Consider the following 16,265-nt stretch of genomic DNA (forward strand, 5'->3'; position numbering starts at 1 on the left):
CACACACAATCTTATTTATTTGAAACGACACACTGTTATACTATATATGTATAGTCTTGCCTACTTCTGAACATAGCTTGGAGCACATATTTTGAAAAAATGGTTTATATGTTCTGCTTTGCCTCCCTAAATGGGTGCACCCACTTTACTAGGTGTTGGCTGCTCTTTGTAAGGTCTATATGAAGAGATAACCATGACAATCACCTTCAAGATGTTTGCCACAGTGTACTTCAAAAGATCTACCCAGAAAGTCTTACTCCATGGAACTTACGACTTGAATTCTTAACAAGGTCATTTCCTTAATTGCTCTTACCTAGATAGTTAGGTAGTCTGATAAAGACTCCTTGCTGGGCTCATGTCTATCTTAGAACTCTTTTTTTAGCCATTTCAAACAGTTCCACAGGCATTGTAAGCCTGGAAAGCTTCTAGTGGACAACAAAAATGGCTGATATGTTGTCTTTTGATGACAGCCTTTATCAAACTTTCTGAAACAGAAAGTTCTTGCACTTGTTAGATTTACCAGCTTGGGGACAGAGATATCCATGAGGAAGAAGAAGGAGCCAATGTTGAAATGAGCATTGCGCTTTCATGATGCAAAGTCTGCCCTTTTGGTACACATGTTGTTCCAGATTCTTCTGTTTCAACAGTAAACCTTTGAGGCATAGATCTATTTCAGTGCTTAAAGAAAGCAGAGGTACATGGCCATTTTCTAAAAAAAATTATCAGTTTGAAAAAATCAGTTTTAAAAGCACTTGAAAGAAAATATGTGAATATTTGGAATTTGCAAAGTACAAAGGGCTCACTATAGGTTTACTTATGGCAAAATGAAAATCATACCAACTTTGAATATCCCCTTTCCAAATTAAAGGTCATTTGCCCAAACATAACATAATTGTACATTATTTCACTTGGAAATTCCTAGTTTTATAACACCTACAATTAGAAAAGACAACTGAGTTAAAGTTTAGGAACACCTATGAGCTCTGCAAACCTTGCTATATCTCCCAAAGATTAGGCTCTTTAAAAGACTTTGTTAGGGAAAGCTGTGGAAGATTAATTTAAGCAGAATTATACATATTCTTACTCACAGCTGCCTTGACTCCATCCTGAAGAATTCAAGAAATTATCATCACCTCTTCCTTTCATTCCTGTGTGAATTCTTCCAATGATCACTGTCTCTTTGGCCTCTTAGGTTTTTTTTTCACTGTTTAGTCTTGGCATCACTTTGAATATATTTCTACTTCTCTTTGCCTTTCCCTAACAGGGTGAAGAACTTGAGACCTAGAATATTACTTGATTATAAGTTTCTCTGTCAAATTCTTCAACAGTGTTTAGAGCTTTGGAATCTGTAGTAAAGGGTTACCATTCTCTGCTTGTGTGCCTTTATATCCTTTAGGGTTCAAGATCCTCCTGCAATAGTTTATTGTTCTACATTCTGCATAGAAGACTGATTTTCTTAACAGCTAGAGCCAGCTGGCACAAGCACAACAATGATGGCAGTGGGTCAGAGAGGCCTAAATTAGACACAAAGGGAGCCAGGGAAGGCTAAACTCTTTAATTTCATCTCACTCTTCTGTGATTGATGTATTCTATAGAGAGTGTCTTTTCTTTTGTATACACTAGGAGTTCCAAGTTGAGGTTTAACAGATGTTGAAGGGAAATGACTCCAGCATGCATTTGTTAGACAGCTGTGTTTTACAACAGAAATTATTGCAACAGGGAATCAGTGTTTCCATGACAGTAAAACTGACATAATATAGAAAAAGCCATAGTTTAGGGTGAGAAGAAGAAATCCAAGGATCGCCTATGGAAATAACTAGATACTGGATAACCTTTGACACTTTATTCTGGGTAGACGGGGAATCAAGAAGGCAAAGAATGGTTTTTGTTTTACAGATCTATTACACTTGTAATAGATTTTTTGTAATATGACCAGTGGATGATATAATAGTGATTATATTATTCACTGGTCATATTACAAAAATATCACTATTAAAATAACAATATTTTAATATTCATTTTTTAAAAAAGAACCCCAAAATTATTTGAAAAAATATTCTAACATATAAACAACATAGAAGTGATTAAGAAACATAGATATGGCAATACCTGCAAAACTACATCAACTTTCTAATTTTGCTTACTCCTCTTATGTGCCAAAACATAACTCTTTGTTAAGAAGACCCATAGCACTGGCAGCCCAAAAGTAGATACTGAATCTAACACAGCTGTCATTCCATGACTAAGTTTACTAAACACTAACCCCTATGGTACATTGATTGGTTTCATTTGAATATCCAGTGTGTCATACATTGGCGTATCATTCTCATAGCTTGTCTTATATAAATCCACATTAAAATCAACTTCAATTTTAGCCAGTATAGTTTACTCTTCTTCTGTAGCAGTATTTATCCATTATCCACCTATGATGTTAGATATTCTTACAATTAATTTTCAGTCCATTTTATGGACTGAGTCCAATTTATGGAGTCCAGATCTCCATAAAAGTATGTGCTGCTACAATATTTTCTTCCATTTTTGTATTAACATGTCTAATCTAAGTGTTCTTCCTAGTAAATGATCTTTAGTTTCTTCTGGTTCCCTCTAGTGCCCAAAATTCAAAGTATCTTCTTATTCTGTTATCTTTTCAGCAAACCAAACCAATAACAATTTCCCACTCACAAATTCTCAATTCAAAACCTTAGTCCATTTTTATCTTTTTGCAATCATCACTTTGAGTCTCCTTTTGCTGTTTTATTTTTGTTTTTTTAAAAACATATCTTTCAAAATCCTTGCAAAGGAGAAGGAACATCACCCAGTGAATGCAATACAATGTTGTCATTCTGAGGGTATGTTGTAATATGTTATAAACCATAAAAAAATCCCAAAGGTGATTAAGTATGGTGGGATATGCACCTGGAGAAGGGAAAGAGGAATCTTGGCAGCACTGCATTTTCTCAAGGAAGAGGGAGTACATTCCAGCGAGAAACCCAGATTGAACTGGATGGAGAAGGAGGTGCAGAGTAGCACATCTAGCATCTCTCAAAATGTATCTATTAGATTAGAAGTTTTACAGCTTTGTTCTTTGAAAATTCTGTAGGTGTAAGGGGTAAAAGGGATGTGGTGGCTCAGTGGCTAAGACGCTGAGCTTCTCGATCAAAAAGTTGGCAATTCAGCAGTTCGAATCCCTAGTGCTGCATAATGGGGTGAGCTCCCGTTACTTGTCCCAGCTTCTGCCAACCTAGCAGTTCGAAAGCACATAAAAATGCAAGTAGAAAAATAGGGACCACCTTTGGTGGGAAGGTAACAGCATTCTGTGCACCTTTGGCATTTAGTCATGCTGGCCACATGACCACAGAGACGTTTTCAGACAGCGCTGACTCTTCAGCTTTGAAACGGAGATGAGCACCACCCCCTAGAGTTGGGAATGACTAGCACATATGTACGAGGGGAACCTTTACCTTTTAAGCAAGCAAAGAATTGGACTCAATTGAATTGGGCCTGACACTAAGAGATGAGGCAAAGTTAAGCTTTTTTGCATAAAAAAGGCAGTGTTATGAATGTCAGCCAAGAAAGTCAGCCATTCCTGACTCCCAACTGCTGAATTCAAAAGTTAATTACAAAAACTTGTGATTCTGCAAACTTTGCTTGAAGAGTCGCTCTACAGAGAAACATGGGTTATCTTTCAATTTCACTTTGTTCTGGAGAGACTTCTGGCTCCTGTATCCACTCATGATCTCTGCTGTAGACACCTTCCATTCAAATAGGGACATCTAGCTCACCATGAATCCTCACTGGAACACAATTAAGAGAATATTTTCAAAGAGAAAGCCTGCTGCAACATGTAAAAATCTGTTGATTTGAAAGCCTAAAAAAAAAAGAGAGAGAGAGTATATAATGTTTGTCATTACAGTAAAAAAGTAAACAATTTCACAGTATATGGATACAGATGGCAGGAGATACATAGTGTGATCTTAAATACAAAAATAAAGATTGTATCATTTCTGGAGAGGTGCGACAATTTAGTATCTGTATTATGACTTGCACATTTTCTTCCCAAATTTTGTTGAAAAATACAAGTTACCTTTCATGAGCTTGAAAAATGCTGAGATTTAAGCAAATAAAATTCATTTCAAATGTTGATTTGTGAACTTGAATTCATATTTAAATATGATTTAAATTCAGAATCATTGTTACTTTATGTGACTATTAGATGCTACCAAAAAGTATCAATATTCACTGAGCTACCACAAATCTGCAAGTGACCCATGATATTTCCATTTGGAATCCATTAGCTATTTCCCTTATCACACTTGCTCTTGTTTCCTGTTCTTTTTGTCTCCAAAAATACGACCAGCAGAACTTGCAACAAATATAAAGATTTTTTAGATGGGCAGTTTTTAAATGAGGGTTTTGACCATGTCCTTAGGAAGTAAGACAGCCTGTGGCAATGGAATTAGTAACTGTGTTCAGCTCAGAGGAATTGGGTTTATAGAAAGCAGCATAAACTAAAAAGCACAATTTCTTTCTTTCTGCAGATTTACATTTTATTTGTCTCCCAAGATACAACTATGATCCAATTCCATTATTACTCCCTGCTCAAAACCTCAGGCCATCAATATTTGATATTCTGGATAGCTAACAGAATCCTAATGCCTCCAAAAAAATCTGGGCTGATGACTCTTAGGAGATTACCTTTCCCCAATTTCCTGAGCCCATGCATTATAGATAATACATAGGTAGGTGCAAAACCAACTGCTGAACTGTTCTGGGTATGGACTGTCACTTTTCCAGTAATTAATCCTCCAAGCTAAAGCAGTTTGTAGTGTTCCAGATAGGGACATGTCTAGAAGAGAATGACATTTTTCAGGGTTGTCAGAAATATGGGTTTCATATCCCTACTAATAGGGATGTGGTGGCTCAGTGGCTAAGACTCTGACAGGGCTGGCTCTTCAGCTTTGAAACGGAGATGAGCACCGCCCCTTAGAATCGGGAACGACTAGCACATATGTGCGAGGGGAACCTTTACCTTTTTATCCCTATTAATGCACTGGTGAGAGATCCTTATTCTGCTGCTGTTGCTGTTATGTACCACTAATGAAAACTCCAGTTTGTTAATGGGCACAGTATTGGTCCTGAAAGGACATTGAACGTGATGCGTCCATTATAAGCCTTTTTGCTCGATGGAGGCTAGCACATTTTTTAAAAATTGGATCACAGGAATAATAGAGAGAGAGAAGCTACAATTTCTATAGCACATTCAAATAAAAATGGGTTAACTAGCTGTGAAAGAGATAAGTCCAAATGTGATAGGGAACAGGGGGCATGATAGCTCAAAGTTAAAGATGCTAAACTTTTCAGCTGGAAAGCTGACAACCCAAGTTTGAAACATGAGCGCTGCATAATGGAGTGAGTCCTTTTTATTTATTCCAGCTCCTGCACTTAGCAGTTTGAAAGCAGGCAAATGCAAATAGATAGATAGGTAACTCTTCAGTGGGAAGGTAACAGCATTCCATGCACCTTGGCCAGGGGTGAAATCTCGCATGTTCTGACAGGTTCTGGAGAACTGGTACTGGAAATTTTGAATAGTTCGAAGAACTGGTAGCAGAAATTTTGAGTAGTGTGAAGAACCGGCAAATACCACTTCTGACTGGTTCTAGAGTGGGGTGGGAATGGAGATTTTGCAATGTCCTTCCCCTGGAGTGGGGTGGAAATGGAGATTTTGCAATGTCCTTCCCCTGGAGTGGGGTGGAAATGGAGATTTTGCAGTATCCTTCTCCTGCCCACCAAGCCATGCCCACCAAGCCACACCACACCCACGAAGCCACACCCACAGAACCAGTAGTAAAAAAATTTGAATTTCAGCACTGACCTTGGCATATATGTATATAGGTGTAATTTTTAAATAGTTGAAATATCTTACAATAATCACTTCTATTTTTTAAAAAAAATACTTTCATTTACCAAACTATATTATAAGATTAGAAGAAAGCTTCCTATAACTTTGTCCTTTTAAGTTCAAACTTTTTCTAGTTATATCTGCATTCATAGATTATAGGCAGTGTAAGATATATAGCTCAACAGGCTTGAAATATAAAGACAATGAAAAATAGCAGGAGACTTGCATGGTGACATTTGAAAAGAAATAGTCCTCTCTGAGGAAAAGTGACTTTTATTATAGTTTGGAGGGAATTGTACATTCTGAGCAAAGTATAAGTATTTTGGTCATTTCACCCAAACTTATATTCAGGTGAATAAATAAGCTAAGAAAAAATTGCTATATAAGCACCTATGGGTAACTGAACTCAATTATGGGCTAAAAGGTTTATCATTTACTAGTACCTTGGGAAAAGAATCCAATATTTTGCAGCAGAAGTACTGTTAACATTTATAAGGTTGTGGTTACGGTCAACTAATGGATTCCTTTCCCAGAAATCACTCTGTACATTCAGGATGAACACCATGTGTACAAATAAATTTTGCTACTTTGCAGTTTGTCTCACTCCCTAACTGCAAAATTGGCAGAAAAATGATGAAAGGAAATGACAGATTAGATAGTGATTGGACAGATTATATTGATGAAATTCTACTAGTGACCTGCTTGCCTGAAAGTAAGTTTTCTTTTATGTACCAACTAGTCAGACAACATGGACAATATTATCATTGATTACCCTCACTATCTCTTGTAGCCATGTATACTCTAACCCAGGGGTGGGCAAATGTGGCTCTTTTACAACCTGTGGACTTCAACTCCCAGAATTTCTGAGACAGCCAAGCTGTCTGTTTCTGAGACAGCCAAGCCCACAGGTTGTAAAAGAGCCACATTTGCCCACCCTTGCTCTAACCAACTATGCATGTCCTGGTATTGGCTTTCAAGTCTTGTACAGGTTTTCCTGGTTTGTTCCTTCTAGGCTCCCTCAAGGACTTCATGATCATAAAAGACCATGAAAGACAAAAAAAAAAGTAAACAAGATGATGATATCTTATATATACACATAAACATACATCACCACCTTTTTATGTATGTATGTATGTATGTATGTATGTATGTATGTATGTATGTATGTTTTACATAATTGTGTCTGGAAAAATACATGAAAAAGAAACATTATTTCTCACATATCCTCTCAAAATAAATTCATTAGTGCCAGGGGTGAAATCCAGCAGGTTCTGACAGGTTCTGGAGAACCAGTAGTGGAAATTTTGATTAGTTTGGAGAACCGGCAAATACCACCTCTGGCTGGCCCCAGAGTGGGGTGGGAATGGAGATTTTGCAATATCCTTCCCTCAGAAGTGGGGAGGGAATGAGGATTTTGCAATTTCCTTCCCCTGGAGTGGGGTGGGAATGGGGGTTTTGCAGTATCCTTCCCCTGCCATGCCCACCAAGCCACGCCCACAGAACTGTTAGTAAAAAAAAAAATTGAATTTCACCACTGCCAGGTCCCTTAATAATGATCAGTTGGTATGGAATTGTATTATATTCTTGACAATATTCAGTGATAGATCTCAGCACATTTAAGATTTATCTGTTTGAAATCTGACTGTATCTGATTACCTGAGGATTGTAAATATCAAATAATCAAAAAATAACCAAAAAGCCCATTAGACACAAATTTAAAGCATGCACTAAATTCAACTTCAAGAGCAAAATTCAAATTAAAAATGTTGAAGTTTCCCAAAATAATTCAATAATTTAGGGTAAGGAGAATTAGTTCAAATAAATCAATCAATTAGTTCCTAAATTAATTTCACAAGAAAGTCCTATTACTTTGAGTGAGTCCTAGTTATTTCTAATATAGCAGTACAGCCAAGCAAGGAGAAAGAAAACCAGATTTGTCATATACAAAAGTAGGAGAGAAATTTTGCTTCATTTGTTTTCCCTTCTGAGGACATTTCTTTCCCCTCCTCCTCATTCTGAATTTCATTCTGAGTCTGGCATAGATTTATGGCCAGTTTGTAGTATCCTAGGGAACGCTTTTCTTGTGACATGCCCACAGAATATAGTTTTTCCTCTACTGAGTCTGGAGCTCAAATCTTGGTGATACAGACCCCCAAGAGGCTTTTCAGCAATTAGAAAGGGATTTCTAAAGCCAGATTTCTTTCTCTGCCTTGGAAAAGAAAATCAAAAACATCCATCCTAGGATATCAAAACCTTAAACTGAACAATTATTAAAGTCAAATATAAAGCAATTCAGTTTTCCAAAAGAAATACAAGAATTATCAAAAAAGATTTAAAATTTGTTTTATATTTTCAGACTTAAATTATTGGAAATACAGAAATAAATCAATGGAATGTGCACATTTCTCTCTCAACAGGTAAAGAGAACAGTAAGCTTAAATGTATAAGTTAAATCATCAGTGAGAAACTACATCTATGAGATCAAATGATTACAACACAGCTTTGTTCACTGTGAGCAGTTCTGAAAATTCATTGCTTATTAGTTCTAAAATTCTATAAGATAAATGTGCAGCTAAAGCATTTTGACAATGAAGATATTTGATGTTTCTTTCTTGAGTGCATTTCTGTTGAATCACTATATTCAAATTCATGGCCCTAATCAGTGGTGAAATCCAATTTTTTTTACTACCGGTTCTATGGGCGTAGCTTGGTGGGTGTGGTGTGGCTTGGTGGGTATGGCAGGGGAAGGATACTGCAAAATCCCCATTCCCTCCCCATTCCTGGGGAAAGGATATTGCAAAATCTCTATTCCCACCCCACTCTGGGGCCAGACAGAGGTGGTATTTGCCGGTTCTCCGAATTACTCAAAATGTCCACTATCGGTTTTCCAAACTGCTCAAAATTTCCACTACCAGTTCTGTCAGAACCTGCTGGATTTCACCCCTGGATCCTGCACAATATTTTTTTTTAATTTATTTTGATTTATATGCCGCCCTTCTCCGGAGATTCAGGGCGGCTTACAAGGCATTAAGCAATAGCCTTCATACTTTTGTATATTTTATACAAAGTCAGCTTATTGCCCCCACAAACCGGATCCTCATTTTACCTACCTTAGAAAGGATGGAAGGCTGAATCAACCTTGAGCCTGGTGAGAATTGAACTTGCAGTAATTACAGGCAGCTGGAAGCTAAATACTACTTTTAACAGTAGCATTAGTCTGCTGCGCCACTCAGGCTCTTGTTAATGAAAATCATATTAATGATCAACTATGAAATGCTTAAAAAGATAATAATAAAAACGCCCATAACTATTCATTCTCTCATACATCCGTCTGTGCACATGGGTTTTTCCCATAATATTCTGCAGAATTCATTTCTCTTTCTTTTTCCCCATTATTCTTTAATTTAGTCTGCATAGACAATAAGGCAGTAGCCTTAGTTGCTCTAGAAAAACCCTACAGCCCAGGGCCAGCCCAAGGAATGAATGAATCAAAAGACCAGATGTAGCTTTCATTCATTCCATGTTCAGAAATCAAGTGCCTAGTATGCTAGTCTAAAAGCATGCTAGTCTAAAAGACTCAGAATAGATTGCATGGCATACAATATTTCCTTCTAGTGAAAAGAACAGCAGTTTCATAGAAATAAGTCCAAACCTTCTATTTATTGTTCCCTAACTTGCCAAGACTGTGTGCCCAAGATGATTGCATCCCTCTGCTTTTTGATAGGGCTGGCAATGAATATAACTTTCCTCGGTAAATCAGACTACTATCCCTCATACCAAAATTGTGAATATAAGCTCCTTGTAAAATTCTATGGAAATATTATATTTCTAGGTCTTTTACTCTATTACATTTTGTTATATTTTATTCATGCTATTATAGCTTTCAGGAAGAAAAGCATCTTGTTTTACTCATAACTATCTTGAGATTTAGAAAAAGACAAGTCTGGTTCTCTATTTTCTTCTTTATTGTTCCTTACCCATGAATTTTCCTCCCTGATTTTTCACTGTTCTAATGCAATCCTCAGCATTTTTTCTCTTGCCACTATAAAGATTATATCTCTCAGATGGAGTTAAACTAAAATTGATTTTTTACCAACTGCAAGCATATATTGTTTGATTTTCTTCCTGTTTACACTTCACAAGACTTAAGTGCCTATCACTCAATAAGTAATGTTCTTAGCTACTGCTAATAGCTCAACCTCCTGACCACTAAACCCCATTAAGGTGTTCTCTCTACCAGTGCTTTTATAATTTCATTTCTTTGCGTTGTTCCACTGACTTTAAAAGAGTCAGTTTGAGGTAGTGGTTAAGACATCAGGCTAGAAATCAGGACGCTGTAAAATCTAATCCTACCTTATGTACAAAACCAATGGAGTGGGCCAGTCACTCCCTCTCAGCCCTAAAAAGTAGGCAATGGGAAGCCATTTCTGAAAATCTTGCCAAGAAAACTGCAGCTACTAGTCCAGGTAGTCACCAGGAATCAAAGGCACATATAAGTATGAATCTTAGAGCTCTGATGGTGTTTTCTTCAACACTGGGCAAGTTCATATTCCCTCCAGTTGTTGCTGATAACTTTAGCTCAAAATCTATTTTTATGTGGCTTATTATGCTTTCTTTTAGTGTAACACAGATTTCAGAATGTTTTTTGCTAAAGTATTATTTTGTAGTTACCAATTCCAGTTTCTGAATACATAATCCAGTCCCCTGAATACATAATCAAACCCCAAACCAGACTTTGAGCCACCCTAGCACAATTCTGCATCTATATCTGACCTAGCTGTCAAAGTCTGTCATAAAAGCTTTCTGAACAGTACAAAGTACCCCATAATTATCCATTTCTGTGGTGAATCATTGTAGATCAGTATCATAGTATTAAATTGTTATACAGAGCAAATGTTTGTGAGAAAGTCTGATTAAAAACAGAGGTAATAAAATGGCTGTCAGTTATTTTCCCTTCGACTGAATTTCTTCCCTTCCCTTCCCTTCCCTTCCCTTCCCTTCCCTTCCCTTTCCATCCCATCCCATCCCATCCCATCCCATTCTATCCCATGCTTCCAGCTGATGATACTCATGGAGGTTACAATGGTATTATAATGGTTATACCTTATGATTCTTGAAGAATGTATCTTTTCTTTTATTCACACTGAGAGCATATGCACCAAGACAAATTCCTTGTGTGTCCAATCATACTTGGCCAATTAAGAATTCTATCCTATCCTATCCTATCCTATCCTATCCTATCCTATCCTATCCTATCCTACCCTACCCTACCCTACCCTACCCTACCCTACTCTACTCTACTCTACTCTACTCTACTCTATTCTTTGCTATGTTCCAACATAGAGAAATTGAAAACAAATTTCTCCCTCCCTCCCTCCCTCTCCCTCCCTCTCCCTCCCTCTCTCTCTCACACACACACATACACACACTATCATAAATTTGATGGACATCTCCTCTCATTAATTATATAATGGTTTGGGAAACTGATGTAGAAAATGTTTAATTTTTCTCACATTATCTAATAACCCAGCATTCTGTGAATGAGTCATTGGCACATTTAAAGATCAGATTATACCTGGAACATTGCATACAACTCCCTATTGTGAATATTTATTTCTGGAAAATTATGGACCAATTCCTGGTACAGATGAATCCACACATTTCATAAAAAAAATAAAATATTCTAGAGAACACCAGGCTATTTATATGAAAATACAGTATTTTGTACATAAGCATTATAAAGAATTCACATTTTGCTGTTAGGAGTCTCAATTGGAGATCCATTTAGACATTTCAATTGCTAACATTAATTCATATGTTTGATTTCCAATTTGTTTTCTACCTTTAAGTGAATAGAATGTTATTCACTAACCCCTCTGTTCTTTTTTAAAGTATATAGTGAGATCTGTGTACAGACTAAGGGAGATGCAGCTTTCTCAAAATTGTATCTATCTGGTACCAACTCTAGCAACTGGGAAGGTCTGGGAGCTTTCAGAGATGCTGTTCTGCAATTAGTTGTGAGACCCGGTTTGAAAAATTGAGCTCTAGGGATCAGTTGGAAGTGCTACTCTTGTATTTGTCCTTCTGCTACACATCGGCATCTTTGCTGGAGTTACCCAGTAAGCTTGGTGGTGGATTTTCCCAAAAATGTATGTATTAGCATATATTTATCTAATACATCAAGCATGTATTAGATAACAGATATAAGTATAAACATGATTATTAATACATGAAATGGATACAAATAAAAGGGAACATTAGGACAGGGATGGTAGCTTATGCACTCTCCTTAGAGACCTCTTAGGAATGAGGTGACGTCAACAGTAGACAGTCTGGGGTTAAAGTTTTGGGGGTTTGGGGAAGAAATCACAGTGTCAGGTAGTGCATCCCAGGCATTGACCACTCTGTTACTGAAGTCGTATTTTCTGCAGTCAAGTTTGGCGTGGTTTGCCATAAATTTGTATCTATTATGTGCTCGTGTATTGTTGTGGTTGAAGCTGAAGTATTCATTGACAGATAGGACATTGTTGGACCAAAGACGGCAAAGTTCTAAGTTGTCTAAGTCCAAAATTTCAAGTCTGGTGGCATAAGATATTCTGCTGTGAGCAGAGGAGTGGAATATTGTACTGAGAGATAGAGGCATCGTGGCTCAAATGACTTAGTGTCACTTGAAATGGCCTTTGTTCCAGCAATCCAAGTCCTAGCAATGTGTGGTGGGGTGAGCTCATAACTTGCCTCAGCTTCTGCCCACCTAGCAGTTCGAAACTATGTTCTACATGAGTAGTTAACTAGATACCACTTCAGTGCGGAGATGGTCAGAATCCTTCCCGGATACAACGGCTGTTTATCTTGAGAGGTGGCTTCAGTGAAGTGAGAGGACCTTGGATGACATTGCAGGAAAGCTGCTTGCCTTTCTTTCTGTTGTGCAGCTAGCTCACTGTCCTATGGCACACCTTGGGAAGCGCATGAGTGGTGAACCAAACAGGGCTAGAAAACAGGCAGCCAAACTACTACTCTGTATTAGCATTATAACCTCCTGGCTAATATAACACGGCCATATGCTAAATAAAATAAGTATTGAAAGATTTCAATCTATCTTCCCTAGGCATGGAGATTGAAGAGGTTTGGGAGTTATAGCCACCATGACAACCTTGGTCCTGACATCAAGGTCTTAACACACAAAGGGGGTCATATGTTAGACCTGGCTTTTTTTCTTCAGACTGTGGTCATATTATCTGCTTTGGGGAAATGTCAATATGCATCTCTTGTCATGGTGGGTTCACCTTCTAATTGGTATGGAATTCTCTCATTCTGTTCCCCACTGCAGATAATTTGGTTCACTGCAGGCACCTGATGCACATATTGGATTTCAGAGGAAGCTTAGAAAAATTCCTACAAATTCTCATGCAAAGTTTTATATTATACTCTTGGAATGAATGGAGTAATGTTGGCTTTAGTTTGGATTGTGCCTGTGTGGTCTCTCACTCTTCTCCTCGATTTCCCCCACACCCACCTCCCTTTTGGGAGATAAGTTGTGAAGAAACTGGCTACTCTTAACAGTATTTAACATCTACAGCTGGCCTAGAATATAACACAGTTGTAACACAACTACAGTTTAAGATGCACTGGTTACTATTTGGCTGCTGGGTAAAATTCAAGGTATATTCACCTATAAAGCTCTTCCTGGCACAGGGCCAAAATATCTCCAATTCTCTGGTGTGTGTGTTGTTTCTAACATCGTTAGTTACCTAAATTCATTTGGTGAGCCATTCATTTGTTGGTGGGAAGCTATGTATTGTAAATTGATTGAATAAACAAACAACCCCCCCAAAAAAACCCTCCTCTTCTCCACTATCAGGTTTACGCTAATGGGGTTTCAGACATTCTGAGGCTCCATTGTTGGCGTTCTATAGCGTTACAGTTAAGATTGCCTACTAATGTTTTTCAATACATATTGCAACAGAATTCAGATATTCAGAATAAAAATGAAAAATCTTTTGGGTCAAGGTTCCCCAAATTTCTGTTGCCAACCCTCAAACCAAGGGTGGGTTCTACATACCTTTACTATCAGTTTGCAACGGGATCGCACGTGTGCGTGTCTTGCTTCTGCGCATGCACAGAAACTTCTGTGCATGCGCAAATCGCTGATGACAACATCCAGGGTGGAGGGCGAGCCCTCCTGCCAGTTTTACTACCAGTTCTTGAGAACTGGTCCAAACTGGGGGCAACCCACCACTGCTTCAAACATGAAATATATACCATGCCATAGTTTACAGTTACATTATAAAATTTTGCTCCTTTGCTCTTTTCTAAATGGCTGCTTGTATTCAGTGTAGTCCCACAGAAATGACAATGCCTAACTCCTCCACAATCACAGCTACTCTCTACATTGATAGTTAGCAGAGCTTTTTAACTGGGCTGGTATCTCTATTATATGAAAGCAAGGTATCATATTTGTTTATATGTGTGTATGATTATGTGTACTGTTTATATTGATATCCACTATTTCTTATGTATTTAACAAATTGCTCTGAATTGGTGAGTAATAGCAATAGCACTTGGACTTATATGCCACTTTATAGCCCTCTCTAAGCAATTTTTATAGTCAGCATATTGCCCCCAACAATATGGGTCCACATTTTACCAACCTCAGAAGGATGGAAGGCTGAGTCAACCTTGAGTCAGTCAGAATCAAACTGCAGGCAGTCAGCAGAATCAGCTTGCAATACTGCATTCTAACCATTGCACTACCATGGCATGATAAAACTATAGTGACATTTAACTATTATCACAATCAAGAAGAAAACAACAAAGTGTATAGAACAGAAGCAATTGAAATGTACACCTCCTTGTATCAATCTAAATGCATGCCCGTCTGAATACATTTAAATTTAAATAGGTAAAGAACATAAGAAACACCAAAGAAACCATCTGCACATATTGATAATGTATGTCAATATTACTTTGAGTTTCTCAAACCATTAAACAGAGAGATAATATGGACACTTTTTAATTTTAATTTTTTTTTTATATGTTATTCAGCTGCAGCCCTCACTATTTTCTAATATGGCTGGAGTTAGAGTTGACATCTGGAAAGCTACTTCCTGTTTGTTCCTGATCAAGGCCAGATAGTCTATTGTATTAGGCAGTAGATTTTATCTATGGTATGTTTTTCTTCTCTAACTCTGAGCAAAGAAGATATTCCAGGATCTAATCTATTCCTTCTGCTAAAATTGGCAATTTTTAAGTGCTAATATGAAAGTGTCTCCACACCTTCTCAGCTTCATTCTCAGACTGAGAAGACATGGAGGTAACTTTCACACATTCGTGGGTGGGCTGGAGAAATTCTTCAGACAGTTTTAGCAGCAGAGGGACTTGTGTTTTTCTACTTGCTCTCTCACACAAAAGAACAAATGTCACTTTCAATACAGTTCCAACGATGCAGAAACATATGAGCTAAGTTGACAAGATAACCACTAATCATAAATAACATATACTGTAGATAAAAAAAAAATAATAATAAAAAAAGAAGTTGCAAGGAACCATATATTACAGAAATAATTTTTGAGTAAATTCCTAAGCTAGAAAGAATAAATTCACACAGATAAGTGTTGCATGTGTTCTAACAACCTACTGATGTGAGTAGATTTGTCAATCCTGTGTCACATAATAGCTTTAATGCAGTAAATATCAATAACTCTTGGTATATATATCTCAGGAATATAGCTTAAAAGAGAGCCTTGGTAGTACAGTGGTCTAAAGCACCCTGTTATTAAGACCAGCTGCCTGCAATTACTGCAGGTTCGAATCTCTCCAGGCTCAAGGTTGACTCAGCCTTCCATCCTTTCTAAGGTAGGTAAATTGAGGACCCAGTTTGTGGGGGCAATAAGCTGACTTTGTATAAATATACAAAAGGATGAAGGCTATTGCTTAACGCATTGTAAGCCGCCCTGAGTCTCCGGAGAAGGGCGGCATATAAATCAAATTAAAAAAAAAAAAAAAAGAGCACATGCTTTCCTGATAAGCAACAATCACCATACAGTTGTTCACGTTCAGACAAAGAGCACAAATCCAAGCAGTTTTTTGTTTAATAGCATGGATAGTTCTGTCGCCTTGGTATAATCCTGACTTTAATGGCTCCTTGTGAGATTTACTTTATATGGTTATGTCTACTGAATAATAATTAGCACTTTTTCTTGAAGAAAAGAATATGTAAAAGTAAGAATAATAAAATGAGCTTTAGCAACTATCTATTTATTACTATAATTCTCAAAACTTCCCCCTACAATGAATGTCCCACAAGGAATCAATCAATGCCCAGAGTCACAATTAAAATTTTCATTATCATTGATATGCTGATAGTACT

At 37.4% G+C, this 16,265-nt stretch overlaps 1 long non-coding RNA gene across 1 annotated transcript in view; it reads right to left on the reverse strand.

Moving 5' to 3' along the window:
• Nucleotides 1-3,515: 3,515 nt before the first annotated feature.
• The window catches only part of LOC117655494 (uncharacterized), a 60,962-nt gene continuing 48,212 nt past the window's right edge, over nt 3,516-16,265 (reverse strand). Inside the window, exon 4 of the long non-coding RNA XR_004588684.3 lies at nt 3,516-3,868. This is a non-coding gene — a long non-coding RNA (uncharacterized LOC117655494). The remainder of the gene's footprint in view (nt 3,869-16,265) is intronic.

The sequence above is a fragment of the Pantherophis guttatus genome, chromosome 7 (genome assembly GCF_059756535.1).
Source record: "Pantherophis guttatus breed Tessera chromosome 7, ASM5975653v1, whole genome shotgun sequence".
NCBI lineage: Eukaryota > Metazoa > Chordata > Lepidosauria > Squamata > Colubridae > Pantherophis > Pantherophis guttatus.